This window comes from Haliaeetus leucocephalus, unplaced genomic scaffold (genome assembly GCF_000737465.1).
Source record: "Haliaeetus leucocephalus isolate CR32 unplaced genomic scaffold, Haliaeetus_leucocephalus-4.0 Scaffold295, whole genome shotgun sequence".
Taxonomy (NCBI): Eukaryota; Metazoa; Chordata; class Aves; order Accipitriformes; family Accipitridae; genus Haliaeetus; species Haliaeetus leucocephalus.
The window spans coordinates 7,540,995-7,554,122 of NW_010972731.1; the positions used below are offsets into that span (position 1 = coordinate 7,540,995).

Below are 13,128 nucleotides of genomic sequence, written 5' to 3' on the forward strand. Positions count from 1 at the left end.
GGACGGACGGACGGACGGACGGCGGGGCAGCCCCGGCGGGGGGCCGGGGTGGCCTTTGTTGTCTCCGTTGGGTGGGCAGCAACAGTTACTGCCCATCATGGCAGCCCGGCGGCGGGGCCGCGAGAGCAGGGAGCGCGCCTCCGGGACCCGCCGGGTCGGTGCTGCCGGGGGCGGGCGGGGAGGGAGGACGACGACGACGGACACACACGATCGCCGCGGCCCTTCGCCTCTCGGGGGGCGGGCCGGCAGCTGCCCGAAGGGTTTTCACCGCCGGCTGAAAGTTTAGGCCTGGTTTCCCGTGCCGGCCGAGTCCCTGGAAGCCACCTGGGCCCCGGGGCTGCGGGGGATGGCGGCAGCCTGGCCCGGCGGGAGGGGGGGGCTCCCCGGCGGCGGGTCCGTGGCGGGGGCGTTTGGTTCGCCGTGTCCGTCACCTCGGCTCTGCGTTGTGAGCCTTAATTGTGGCGGTGTGGGATTTATTTTATTTTTCGGGGGTCATGCAGTCGGTTTGGAAGACGTGTAGTAGTGCCTTTAATTAATTTTTCTTAAAGGTTTATTTTTTCATGCATATTGTTTTTCAGTCTTTACCTGCAGTACCTTTGGTGCTACAGATTGGGCCTGGGTAGTCAGTGTGCTGCGTTATATGAAGCATTATTGTTGTGGTGAAGTGTATTGAAACAAGAATTATCGCAGGCTACCCACAATGGAAGTTTCCTATTTTAAAGCCGTAAGGCATATTGATAATGTTTGGTCTCAGTTTTATTTGGCCAAGAGGTATGTAATGCTTCCCCCCTCCCCCCCCTTAAGTATTGGTATCATCACTGATCTGATAAGCTAAGTTATATTTAAAATTTACACGAATTGGACATGTTTCTGAATCTACAAAGAAAATATCCCGAATTATACACACAGGCATACATTTTCAACAGGAGGCCTAAAATACTCATTCAGGTTGTTAAGGTGTGTTGTGGATCTTATGGACTGTAGAGGCTGACTTTAGGAGTTCAAAATGCAAATCAGGCCACAAGATGAAGTTTTATTATTCTCTCCACTTAAATACATGTTTTATGGTAATGTGGAACTCTTGCATAATTCCAGTGTGTTGCTGTGTTTTGTGTGAGACAAGGTCATAGAAAATTGGATTGTTAGGATGTAAAATATGGGATGTTAGAATGATTTTTGATTAAAAATACAAATATATTGTAATGGTATCTTTAGCAAAATACAGCCTATTTAGGAAGTACTTCTAAATATGTTTGTCTTGGCTGATTCTCGGATACATTATTTTTTAACAAACTCGTATATAGTGTTTTATTGTGAAGAATCAAAACTTCTGATAAATTTTCTTTTATTAACTTGAAGTAATGGTAAACTAGCTAGCTAGAATTTCAAAGATTATCTTCCATATATTAAATATTTAACTATGTTATAAAAAATATCAAGTACAAATTAACCGTGAGTATGCATTCCTGAAGATGAATTCTGATAAGGCCAAATTGAATGCAAGTTATACTTCAGGAAGTTTGACTTACGCATGCTGATTGTAACTTCCTTGATGCCATAAAGTAACTATGCGACATCATTCCAGCATGATGACGGTTCTCCTACGCGGTAGCTTGACTTTTACGTGTACTGACAAATGAAAATTAATATTTACCTTTCAGAAATAAAATATAATGAGATACTAACAGGATGGACCTCTCTCTTTAGAAAAAACAATTGACCTGTTCCCTAGGTCGAGCTAAGTAGCGTTGGATAATATTTGGGCAAGAAAAGTCCTATCTGCGAGTTACTTGGTGGTCCTGTCCTAATAGGAGAAGAGATATCTGAGACCTGGCTGTTGAGTAGCCTCGATGGTAATGTTCATGTTGTTTTTCACGTCCATTATTCCTACAGTCATTTTTAATGAATAGTTGACAAACATCTGATGTCCAGTGCAAGCAGTGCTGTATAATGCAATGAGCATAAATGAATTCAGCTTGTACTGACCGCATCATTATTTACATAACTGGTTAATCATGCTAATTTTGTTCCAGCTGTCAGCCATTTGATTGCTTTAAAACTTGGAGCTCTTAAGAAGCTTCAAATCTTGGGTCACTGCTGTGAAATGCCAAAGGCCTAATTTGTTACTTCATAAAAATGCTGATACTTTTTCTTGATACAGAAATTGGTGTGTTGTTTTTGTGGTGGTTTTTTTTTTTTTTTCCAGAGAGAAATCATTAAATGATAATCTGTTTTAGGAGAAATATGTTACAGAGTAGTTATGATATTCATGATCTTGCGTTTCTTAGGTCTCGTATGTAGGATGGGGTAATGGCTACTGGGTTTGCCTGGTCTAGAAGAATATAAGTTACTCTAAAATCTTTATTTAATGACTGGTACTCAGGAAGCAACTTTCCAGTCTTTCACTGCCATATTTGCAAAGTGCTAAATTGTCTCTTGGGATCTTGCTAATAGAAAATGAAAGGTGCCTGGTTTGTATGAATGTCTGTAATGTTCTTTTTCCACTTTGCCTTGCTCTGATCTGTGCAGGGAAAGTATCGAAATGTACTAGCATCCTGCTGTCTAAGTGCTTCAAAGAACAGCAGGCTTTTTTGTGTATTTCAGTAGCCTGGCTGCTCATTAAGAAGGCATGAGACACTGTGGAGAACAACATGTATGCTGTCCTCTAGAATAAAACCTGCTAGGTCTAATTGTAGGTCCGCTAGCATTGGTATACTTCAGTTTGGTTACATACTGGTATGTGCTGAATAGCAGACCATAACAAGTCCCAGAATTAATCAGTTTAGGTGGCTGTTACAGGATTACTTTCCTGTTCTGTGCGAGGGGGGAAGTTTAGAATGTTTGTATGTCAGAATAAGTGAATTCAGAGACTGTAAGCTTCAGCATGAATCTAGAACTAGGTGGTCGTTGCAGCTGAGCCCCTTGGTGAGTGGTGCAGAAGGTAGAAAGCTACAGAAAAGCTGGTATTGCTTATTTATCATTTTGCAAATAACATTTTGTCTTTGGTTTTCAAATTTAGAATTTGGTTGATTTTATGACAATGCTCCAAACTATTGATAAAAGCCAAAATAGTTGGATCAAACAGTTCGAAGGTGTGTTTTGTAGGTAACTAACTAGAGGTTTTAGGCAGTTTTTAAGGAGAGAGTAGCTTAAACTACTGAGATTGAGTTCCTTCAAACTGTAGTATATATGTTCAGAGTTACCACAAGAAGTGAAATGCGTGTAAGTATCTGATAGTGGAGTTTGTATGAATGATTACACTAATGAGAAAATTAGTATAGAAGTCTTGTGTGTTTTCTAGTTGCAATGTCACTGGCAACCGGAGATGTTTACCAGAATTTGGTTTGTAATTCACTATTGTGCATTTTTAAATGGAAATACTACTTTGAATCACTATGCTTAGTGAAATGCTTTTCTTCTGTATAGATAATTTTTAGCTCAATTCTTTTGGTATTGTTACAGAAATTGAGCTTAAAAATTGATCTTGGAACCAATGCCCTGTACTGCCTTAATTGTTAATAGCATGTATATCTCTTTTCATGTCACCCAGGGCTGTTAACATAAATGCCTCTAACTAGTGCCTTGAGCTTGCGTTGAAGGTCAGACTTGGTCTATTCACACTGCCTATGCCTTGGCTTGCACACTGGCTTGAAAAAGCCAGCTCTTTCCAGGTGGGGAAACATGAGTACGGAGCAGGGGAGAGCTCAGGCACGAACAGGTCCCCACTGGCAGCGTGAGTGCAGCTGGCTCTAGCAGTATGACTGGGTAAAACCAGTCCCAGCCCAGAGCTGGATACATCTCTGCCTTGGAGGCTCCCCTTATCTAAGTTTTATGGTGGAGGTGGCTGGGTAAAGTTTTAAAGAATCCCAAACACCATATGTTTTGTTGTCCTGATGCGTACAATTTATTTTCAAGTAATAATTCTCCTTCCATTGGTAGGAGTACAGCTCCCTGAGCTGCCTAAAGTAATTAGTTGAAATTTTTGCATGTGACCTCTGCAGTTTTCTTCCACATTGTCGACTGTTCCTGTCTTTCCTCCAAGTGCTGTTTTATGAATGTTGTCTACAGTTGCTGAGTCTTCTGTCATGTAACTGTATAATAAATAGTAAATGTACAAGGCATGAGAAGTAGAATAGTTTTGGAGGGTGACCGGGGCAGGAGAACGCTTGCATGCATTCTGCTTCTGTAGACACGGTACAAACCTGTCGTTTAGTCTTCTATCTCCTCCTACTTTCTTGCCCTCGTAATTACCTTGTACTTTGCACATGTATACAGCTGGTTTAGTGCTTATTTGAATAGCAGTCCCGGTTCCTCTCTCCAGTTGGATCGTATACCTGTTTCCTATGGCATGGGTTTGATCACCTTTAGGCCCAAAGTTTTGGTGGATGTTCTTTTTCAACAGAAATTTCTGTTCTTATCCCTTAGAGTAAAATATTAATCTGTGAATCATTTGCTCTCTTATGCTTATAGTGCAGCACTCTGTGAACAATACTTTTACAAATTAAGTAATAATTTTTTTTTGAAAGTTCAAAGCTGCTTATTAGTTTAAAAACATGCCAGACACCTTACCTAGAGATGTTTTATGTCCATCCTTCAAGATAGAAATCAGAAGACTTGCTTGCCTTGTTTGTTTTTCAGTGTAGCAGTAGTTATGGTCAATTTTTGGGCCTGTCCTTCTAGAAGTGACTACTTAAAGATAGAGGGTGGAGTCTGGGGGTCATGGCTAAAGTGCCACATCTGTTTCTCTAGAGAAATTAAACAGCCAGACATTTATTTAATCTCCCTGCAGTATAACCTTATATAGAATCTTTCCTGCAGTTCTGAAGATATCACATAATGTAATGTCTACTACTATCAAACTAGTAGTTTTCATTACTTAAGAGCAGAAACTCAAGCAGAGCGAGCTCTGTACTTCTGTTCGTTGGGTCTGTTCTCTTTGGTTGAGTTTTGCCACCGAGAAATGCTACAATATATGTTGTACTCATGCTAGTTAAAAATGTCAGCATGGGCGACAAAGGTGCTAATGATGTTAGGGATGTTCTTTTACATTTTTTTCTTTACTTGCTTTGAAATCACATTAATTTTTAGACTTAATATCAATTTAGTAGTTTCTGAACCTTTACAAGGGCAATGGTCTTTTCATAGCTTTGCTAGAACAAAGACATTTTAAGAATCTTAATAGAGAATCGTATAATCTTATTACAACTGCTCCTGACTGTTTAAATCACTTCCTTGTACTTAAATAACAATCTGTCACCAGCTATTTCTTGATTGTAGTTTTTGTCAGATACAATTTATCCCCCTCCCTGTTTTTGTTACCATTTTTTTTTCCTGATTGTGCAACCCTTAGGTTGGCAAGCAATTTCTTTCTCAAACAGTTCTTCTGACTTCATTGGGACTAATCGCATGAGTAATGGTGCACTGGTGTAAGGGTTGTACAGTTCACAAATAAGACCTGTTTGTAGGACCTCGTGGACAAACTCCACTAAAATAACTGATATATACAGTTCTAATATTGCTTAGGGAAAGGCAAAACAAAGTATTTTTAAAGGTAACTTCCTCCCCTGAGATGCAGACATGAAAGACTCCCTCGAACGTGTTTCCTTGCAGGTAGGGAATCTGTTCTCAAATGGCTACTTGTGTGTTGCTAACTGGGTGAACAGGCCCCAAGCAACATTTTAGTTTTGTCATTCTCATGATTTTTATTTATTTTTTTCTTTTACTAGTGAGGATTTCTTCAGCCAAATCTATTCACCCAATTGCTGCTGCAGCTGTCTTTCTACTGACTTTCATCAGTGTTTGGACAGGGATGAAGCTTGTGACAACAGCAGTAAGGCATAGGTGTTTGATCTAACGCTATGAAATCAGCCAAAATTTAAGATCATTAATTAATCCTTACCCTTCAGTTCTAAATAGAACTATTTTAACACGCCTGCCTGTTCTCTGATGAATGGTCAAACAGAATGTACTGTCATGTGGTATATGTAAAGGAAAGCTCTTCAATTATTATTTTAAAAACAGAACTTTAATGTTTTTAATTATTCAGTTAGCTAATTAATCAGTGAAACACCCTACCATTTTGTGACATTGCTGGAATGTGACTAGTAATGTCTGTTTAAAGAGAGATCTGAATCGTGCATTACCAGCAGTATTCAGATCTGGGGAAGACCTGGTGAATCTTTAAAATCCCTCTGCCCAGGTATTTCACCATTTGATTAAAAACCTCTTTCTATAGTGACCATTTGAAAGCGTAAGACTCGCATCTGTTCTGTTATCTAATGAAATATTTGCCTTCTGAGCCCATACTGGCTTATTGCATGGTTTTACGATTGCTTCTTGTAATACTATGCTTCTTGCAGTGATTGTTTTGGTTTTTTTTGTTTTTTTTTCTTTAAATTTTTTTAAGGGCTTGGAATGCTTATTACTGATGAGGAGTGTTACTATGTTTTTGCTGCTGTTGTTGAGCAGAGTTCATTAAGTTAAGCTTTGTCTACCAGTTTAAGAGAGTGTTTTCTCAGAAAGTAAAGATAATGCCTCTGTTGGAATTTTTTTAGATAAATAGCATAGGTGACATGGAGTACTTTTCTTAGAAGTGTGCAAATGCAGATCAGAAATCAATATTTAGTATTATAATTGTAGTTTTTGAGACTCTCTACCACTTTCTGTGTATATTTTTAAAGCAGAAATTTCTACATGCTACTCAGAAGAACAGGAAGACTGTCATTGCACCAGACTGTAATTACACAGCCCATGTTTTTTGCACTTTTTCAGCAAAGCAGCTGCTTTCTGAAGATTTTAAAAGATTGGTACCTGGGTGACTCCTTTGAAAGATATTTGTGTTTATATGTTTACTGATTCTCTTGGGAAGATTTAATAAGGAAGTAAAATACAAGGATGTTTATAATTGCTTTTAGTTAGCTTCCAGAATTCTTAAATTTTAGCGGAGCTGGAGTATAAAAGCTTGTGTGACAGCAAAGTCAGTTTTAAACTGGTTTATTGCAGAGAAGCACTGAGGTATATCATCAAAGGATGTGAGGGTTTTTTTAGTCTGCAAAACTGCTTAAGTGTTGCATTTGAAATTTACAAATCGCTGACCCCTTTGTGAAACACTGAGACAGACTGAAATGTCTGGCTTTTTTTTACGTTTGACTACCTAGTGAATAATCTCCTTTTGCCTACCCTGCTAGTTTAAGCACACTGAATAATTGACATTTTGGTGTCTATCTGCCAACTAATAGTGTCCGCATGTATTTAATTTCACAATAATATGAACACAGGATGCCTCCAAGAGAGTATTTACATTGGCTTTAAAAGAACACATAACTGAAGGTGTGTAATACTGGGGAGTGCTCTGCATGGTAGGAACTCTCTGCTTACATTGCAGGCTGCTGAAATGTTGAAGAGGTGAAGAACAGCAGGATAGTTTTGTAGGTTGTCTTCATTATACTGTTTTTAATATGCTTTATGAGGGGTTTTCTGTTCTGCAGTTTATGGTATAGATCAAGCGAAGTATGTAAGCACGTACTTTGAACGTGGGAGAGATCTGTTGATCTGGGACTGGTCATTGACTTATAGTCAATGCAGAATGTGGCACGTTGTTTTTTAATACTATTAGCTTTCCAGGTGTAAATGCAAGAAACGTGCTTGAACATCCTGAATGCAGAAATATTTTTGTTATGTATGTGCTGGCACAAAATTGTGTCTGAATGCTTTGGGACAGAGCCAGATTGTTAAATTTTTTTTTTTTTTTTTGTCAGTTTGGATAGTGTATATAATACTATAGTGCCTTTTCCTGTCCCTGGAAATACTGATTTTTAGTTTTATCTTAAGAAGGGATTTCTTTTTCCTATTCAGAAGAAAAATAAACTTTAAAGGAGGCGTAAAGTCTGTGCTGGTTTTTTTCTTTCCTTTTTTTTTTTTTTAAGTTTATGCTTTTAGAAAGGCCTGAAGTATGCCATCGAAACTTACTTTGTCTCTTTTGTCTCACAAATTCCAAAATTTTAAGAAATGGAGCAGTGGAAGTTGGGTAGGGGTCTTGGGGTAGTGAGAGTGAGAAGGGGAGAAACCTGCGGGTGTGAGTTGCTTTGGTATTCTCACAGTGTGTTCACAGCAGAACTTTACCACGTATCAGAGGTGGTAAATTATGTGTGTATGTCTATGTCATGCATGTATATATAAACTGGAGCTTTAGCTGATCAAATGTGTAGTGGTAATGCTATTGGTAGAGGCAAAGCTTTACAATTAAAAACACACTGAGTGCCTATCAAACGTGTGAAACCGATGTGTCTTTCAATGCTATGAGGCTTGTGCTTCCATCAAGTTCAACTAGTCTTTTGTCAGAACTCCTATTTTAACTATTTTAATAAAATATGGTGACTTTTGCATTTTCTCCTTTCATGAGAAACCAGAGTAAAAGAGAATTAAGCCTCGCCTGCTGCTTACATGCTAAACAGATGCAAATAAGCGCCCACTCCCGGTTGCATCCTCTCTCCTCATGGGTTTCTACATTGTTTTGATTAAAGTGATTCTATTGCCAACTCCCAGCCCAGAGGGCAGGTGAGAGGAAAAAAATCCCTGATTACAGCTCAGTGATTAACATATCTTTTTGAGTTTGTAATGTCATCATTTCACAGAAAACAAAGTTCCAGGAGCTTCACAGAGTATAGGGTTGTCAGAAAGACAAACATCAAAGTGGAAAGAAAAGAGGAGTTTATTTAAAATATAGTAGAAAGACTTAAAACATTCATGCTAACCTATGAGAGCTATTAAAAATTAAAAAAAAGCCTTTGAAGCTAAGCATTAAAGATTTAATAGTATTAATTGAATTAAGCCGTGGGAGTTAAGGATATGTAGACACATGTGTAAGTGTATGTACTCTAAGACATTATCTATATTAAGGAAGCTAAGGTATTGAGAGTTGAATTAATTGTACTTGGTTTATAAAGGCTACCTTAACAAAAACCTTTTTATTCTTGGACTTAATTAGAGTAGATACCATTACAACTGAAAGTGTAAACAGAAGCGCGGTGTACTTACTATCATTTTTAAAACTGCAGTGAAGCAGAGAAGACCAGACTTGGCAAACCCGAACAAGGCAAAACAAGCAAAGTAATTTCTAATCTACAATTTAAGGATAATTTTGTTTCTTTATATTATTAAGTCTGATTTTTATTTTTTTAAAGAATAAATACCTTTTCCTTTTGCTGTTATGAGAACAATAACTTAATACCATTGTACTACATAATAAGGTTTCTTCCCTCCCCTTTTACCCCATGATACTATGCCTGTAGTTCCAGCCACAGGTGTGGGCTTTTTTTGGTAGCCACACTTTCATGCATGCTAGTTCATAGTGTGTTTTCTCTTAAGACTGATTAATTTTGGTAGCTTTTAGCTCTTCTTATGTTTAGAACTTGTCACTGTTAGGAAAACTTCTTGCTGGAGGAAGAGGGTGGTCCCTCCATAGCTTTGTAAATAGATAACAAAGAAGAAGCAGAGTCAAGTGTGTGACACTAACAGTTGCAGTAGCCTGGTGTTGAGGGAACAATGGGGGTGGTGGTTTTTTTGTGGTTTTTTTTGTTGTCTTTTTTTTTTCTTTGCAAATTGAAAACTCAGTTTAAGACTTAACATATTTGACCTGGACGTTAACAAGCAGCGAAAAGCCAGGTCCTTATGTTTGCAGAAAAATGAGCAATGAAAGCTTCTTGCAAGTGTGCAGGTGGCTTGGCAAAGGAAGCTGATGTCCAGAGGGGAGCAACATCAGACAGGATTTGATTGGCATGGAAATACTGGTGTGTAGAGACACTATCAGCCTTGTCAAGAGGGATAACAAAATTGAGGGTGATCTTAATACATTCATTTTTCCTCCTTCAGGAAGATGGTTGCTGACAGTGTAAGGCGGGTTGTTTGAGCTCTTCTTGCTGCAAATGTAGTTCCTAAATGATTCAGCATGATACTGTACCCACGCATTTTAGCAATATTGATGAATTCATTACCCTTCTGTTAGCTGATGGATGTTAATGGGCTAGAATTTCTTCCGTGCGTTTGGACTAGGTGGAATGCTCTTGAAAAAATATCAGAGAATGGAGTGGGTGAGTTTAAGTCACTTTCTTGTTCTGTTTATAAATCTAAAGAGAGAGAATGTTTTTAATGACTTGCATTGGAATGGTGGTTAAAAGAATAATCAACAGTGCAGTGATACCAGGCAGCTATGGGAGGTACAGATAGTAGTAGTACTACACATGGGATTTACTTGCATTTTTTTTTTTTCCACATGTCCCAAGCTATAATAAGCTGCTTCAGAAATATCAGGGGCTTGAGTTTTGGATTACACATGGTAGGTATTGTCTTCTACATGTGGACTCCTTACAGGTTATATGGAGTCCTGAGGACATGTACAGAGTTGCTGGTTGCAGAATATCAAAGCTATGAGGGTATAACATGTTCTCTGCAAGAGCCGACTGGAAGAAAATGACCTTTAATAATGGAACAGGCACAGATGCTTTTTAGTAACAAGGCTTTTGTCATCCTCTTTGAGAAGAGCAAGCTAACTCCCACTCAGATAATTTTCCGTCTAAATATCCAGAATAGATAAGAGAGTAGGTAGGATATTACTGCTGAAGGATAGATTCAGAAAACTTGAGGAATTGTTACAATGACAGCTGAAAATTCCTGTATATCTGTATGGGAGAATGTGGGATTTGCTGGCATCTTCAAGCTAGATTTTTTTTTTCCTAATGCCACAAAAATCAACATAATAATAATAAAGCAAAATAATAACAAATCTTTGCATTTATGAATAGGAATTATTCGTATTAGTGCCTGAATGAAGGAATTGGAAAGTTTTGAGTAGCGTAATGAGGAAAAATCCTTAGATCAAATGTGCTGGTTTTTTTTTTTTGGCTTTTAGTGATTCACTTCCATCAAAGATGAACTTGAGAATATAGCTCAAAATCAGGAACTGGGGCAGTACAGAAGTATACCAAAGTGACTAGCAGTAATTCTGAGTGCTGTTTCATGGTAAGCATAACCCAGTCTAAATCCAGGCTGCTGATGGCAGGGTAGTTGTGCCCTCTGCTCTGGCTGCACATACTTTCTGCCCAGCAGCGCTTCTTTGGATGGAATTTTCCTGCCCAGGTGATGATGCTAGGTATGTTAGACAGGTCTGTTAGGAAGAGAGAAAAGAGGTAGGGTTGTTTGGAAAAGATTTTGGAAGCTGTGTGGTGTGTACAGTATGAAAAGATAAAGATATGGAGGAATAAGAGGGAAAGCTGAACAGCAAGTGTTGCAGGACAGATAGCTAAAATCAGCATGTAAAAAGGGCGGGGTCGAGATTTTAAGATGTTAGCCAATTTCAAAAGAGTGGAGGACCAGATTTCCTTCTTTTCTCTGGCTGTCATCAACATGAAACAAAATGAATGTGTTACTGTTACTAGCAGTTTGGTAGTAAAAGGCGATTTCCCAGAAGACCCACTGTTTGCAGTTCTTGCACTGTTCCCTGCTGAAAGCAAGCCCCAAATCTAAACCATCATCTTTAACTTTACCACCAATTTGAGCTTTCAAAGTGCAGCTTCACATCTTGCTTCATGAAATGTAACTGTAGATTGCTGTTGAAATGAATGTTACTTCCCTTATTTGTGGTGTACTTTAAAGTAATTAGAGTGACCTTGGGATTAATTGGTTTGGTGACCTGATCTGTCAGAAACCCCAGCTATTCATCTCCCCCTCGCCTCCCCCGGTTTGTCAGATCAGCTCACTGAACCGATTCTATCTGGAGATCTGGCATGTGACGGCAGAGCAGGTAGGAGCAGGACGCTGCCTTCAGTAGCAGACCTCAGCCAGTTGAGAGTAAGTGTAATGTGAAGCCACATCCTCAGCTCCTCTCTGAGCCTGACTGCTGAACAGTCAGGCCTAGTGTAAAACCCTGGTTTTTGGCCAAAACGTTCTTCCAGCGGGGTGCATAGAGGATTTTAGGATACGTTTCCTGCTTTACAATTTTAAAGCAATTTAATTAGTCATGAGCATACAACTGCATGTAGCTTAATTTCTGAGGGTTAAAGTAACCTTACGTTAATTGTTACCAGTTACGATAGTTGAATTAAGACCATGTGTTGACTTTTTCAAGATGAGTGTGCAAGTACAGTGGCTGTGAGGGATGACACTTGGAAGTTTTATGCCATGAATGGGCATTGATGAATGTAGGTAGGATATTAAATCAATCTCCATTTTCTTTACAGGCTTGTAGTTTGTGGTAGCAGCCAGTACACTTAACAATTTAAACTGAACAAAATAGTAGTTTTTTGGATGTATGGACAGATACAGCTTTGCAGATCTTGTACTGTTCCTTGAACAATCCTTTTCATTAGAAATTCTTGTTGTAACGTAAAAGTATTAATTAGTCTCTCAGCTTCTACCAGTAGTAACATGGATAGCTAAACTTTTTTTTTTTCCCCCTAACCTTTGTCATGATGAGCATTTGCCTTTGGCCTACTGAATTTATTTAATGTGGTTTCATGTCTGTGGTGTGTAGGTGGATGGGAGAAACTGCACATGGTGACGTCTGCTTCATAATAATAAAGTGCAAACTGAATTTAGTTAATGGAATCATTGGGTAATTGTAAGTAGCAGGTACCTTCCCAAAATATCAAGTCTGATACATGAGCACAGATATATATGAATATAGTAGTTCTTGTCAGCTTTGAATTTTAAAAATTGCAGTTGTATAAGAAAACACTGTAGCTTAAAGAATGTAGCTAACATTGTGGTCTTGCAAGCTTTTAGTTTGTATTATTTGCAGTTCCTCCTGTGTTCAAGCTGATCTATCAGGGGTCTGAGCTGTTGGAAGAGAAGATACAATGGCTTCACTTTGGCAGGTGCCTGTCACCCAGTAAGCAGCCTAAGTGACAAGGCTGGACTTTTCGAATTAGTAACAGATTCTAAGACACATCCTTTGGCAAGAATATCAGGTATCTTCCTCCCTTCCAGAATGAAAATATGGAAGGAGAGAAATGTCTCCTACTGTCTTTAATTCAGTTGAAAATGCTACTTAAATATACCTGGTAAACTGCATTTATTTCAGAATGTTACCTTTTTGTTAAGGCACACATTGGGTGATTTCTGGCCCCCCCCCCC

General features: G+C 38.8%; 1 protein-coding gene across 9 annotated transcripts in view; it reads left to right on the forward strand.

The window, feature by feature from the left end:
• Window positions 1–13,128, forward strand: part of EPN2 (epsin 2) — a 47,297-nt gene that overhangs the window by 367 nt on the left and 33,802 nt on the right. Inside the window, exons 2-3 of one of the 9 annotated variants that reach the window (XM_010570401.1) lie at window positions 592–771; window positions 1,662–1,853. The exons of 4 other annotated variants lie outside the window; for them this stretch is intronic. The gene's annotated coding sequence lies outside the window, so the exon portion shown is untranslated. Of the gene's footprint in view, window positions 1–591; window positions 772–1,661; window positions 1,854–12,536; window positions 12,614–13,128 lie in introns of those variants that run through there. 4 more of the 9 variants (XM_010570402.1, XM_010570403.1, XM_010570404.1 and 1 more) reach the window with 4 other exon arrangements.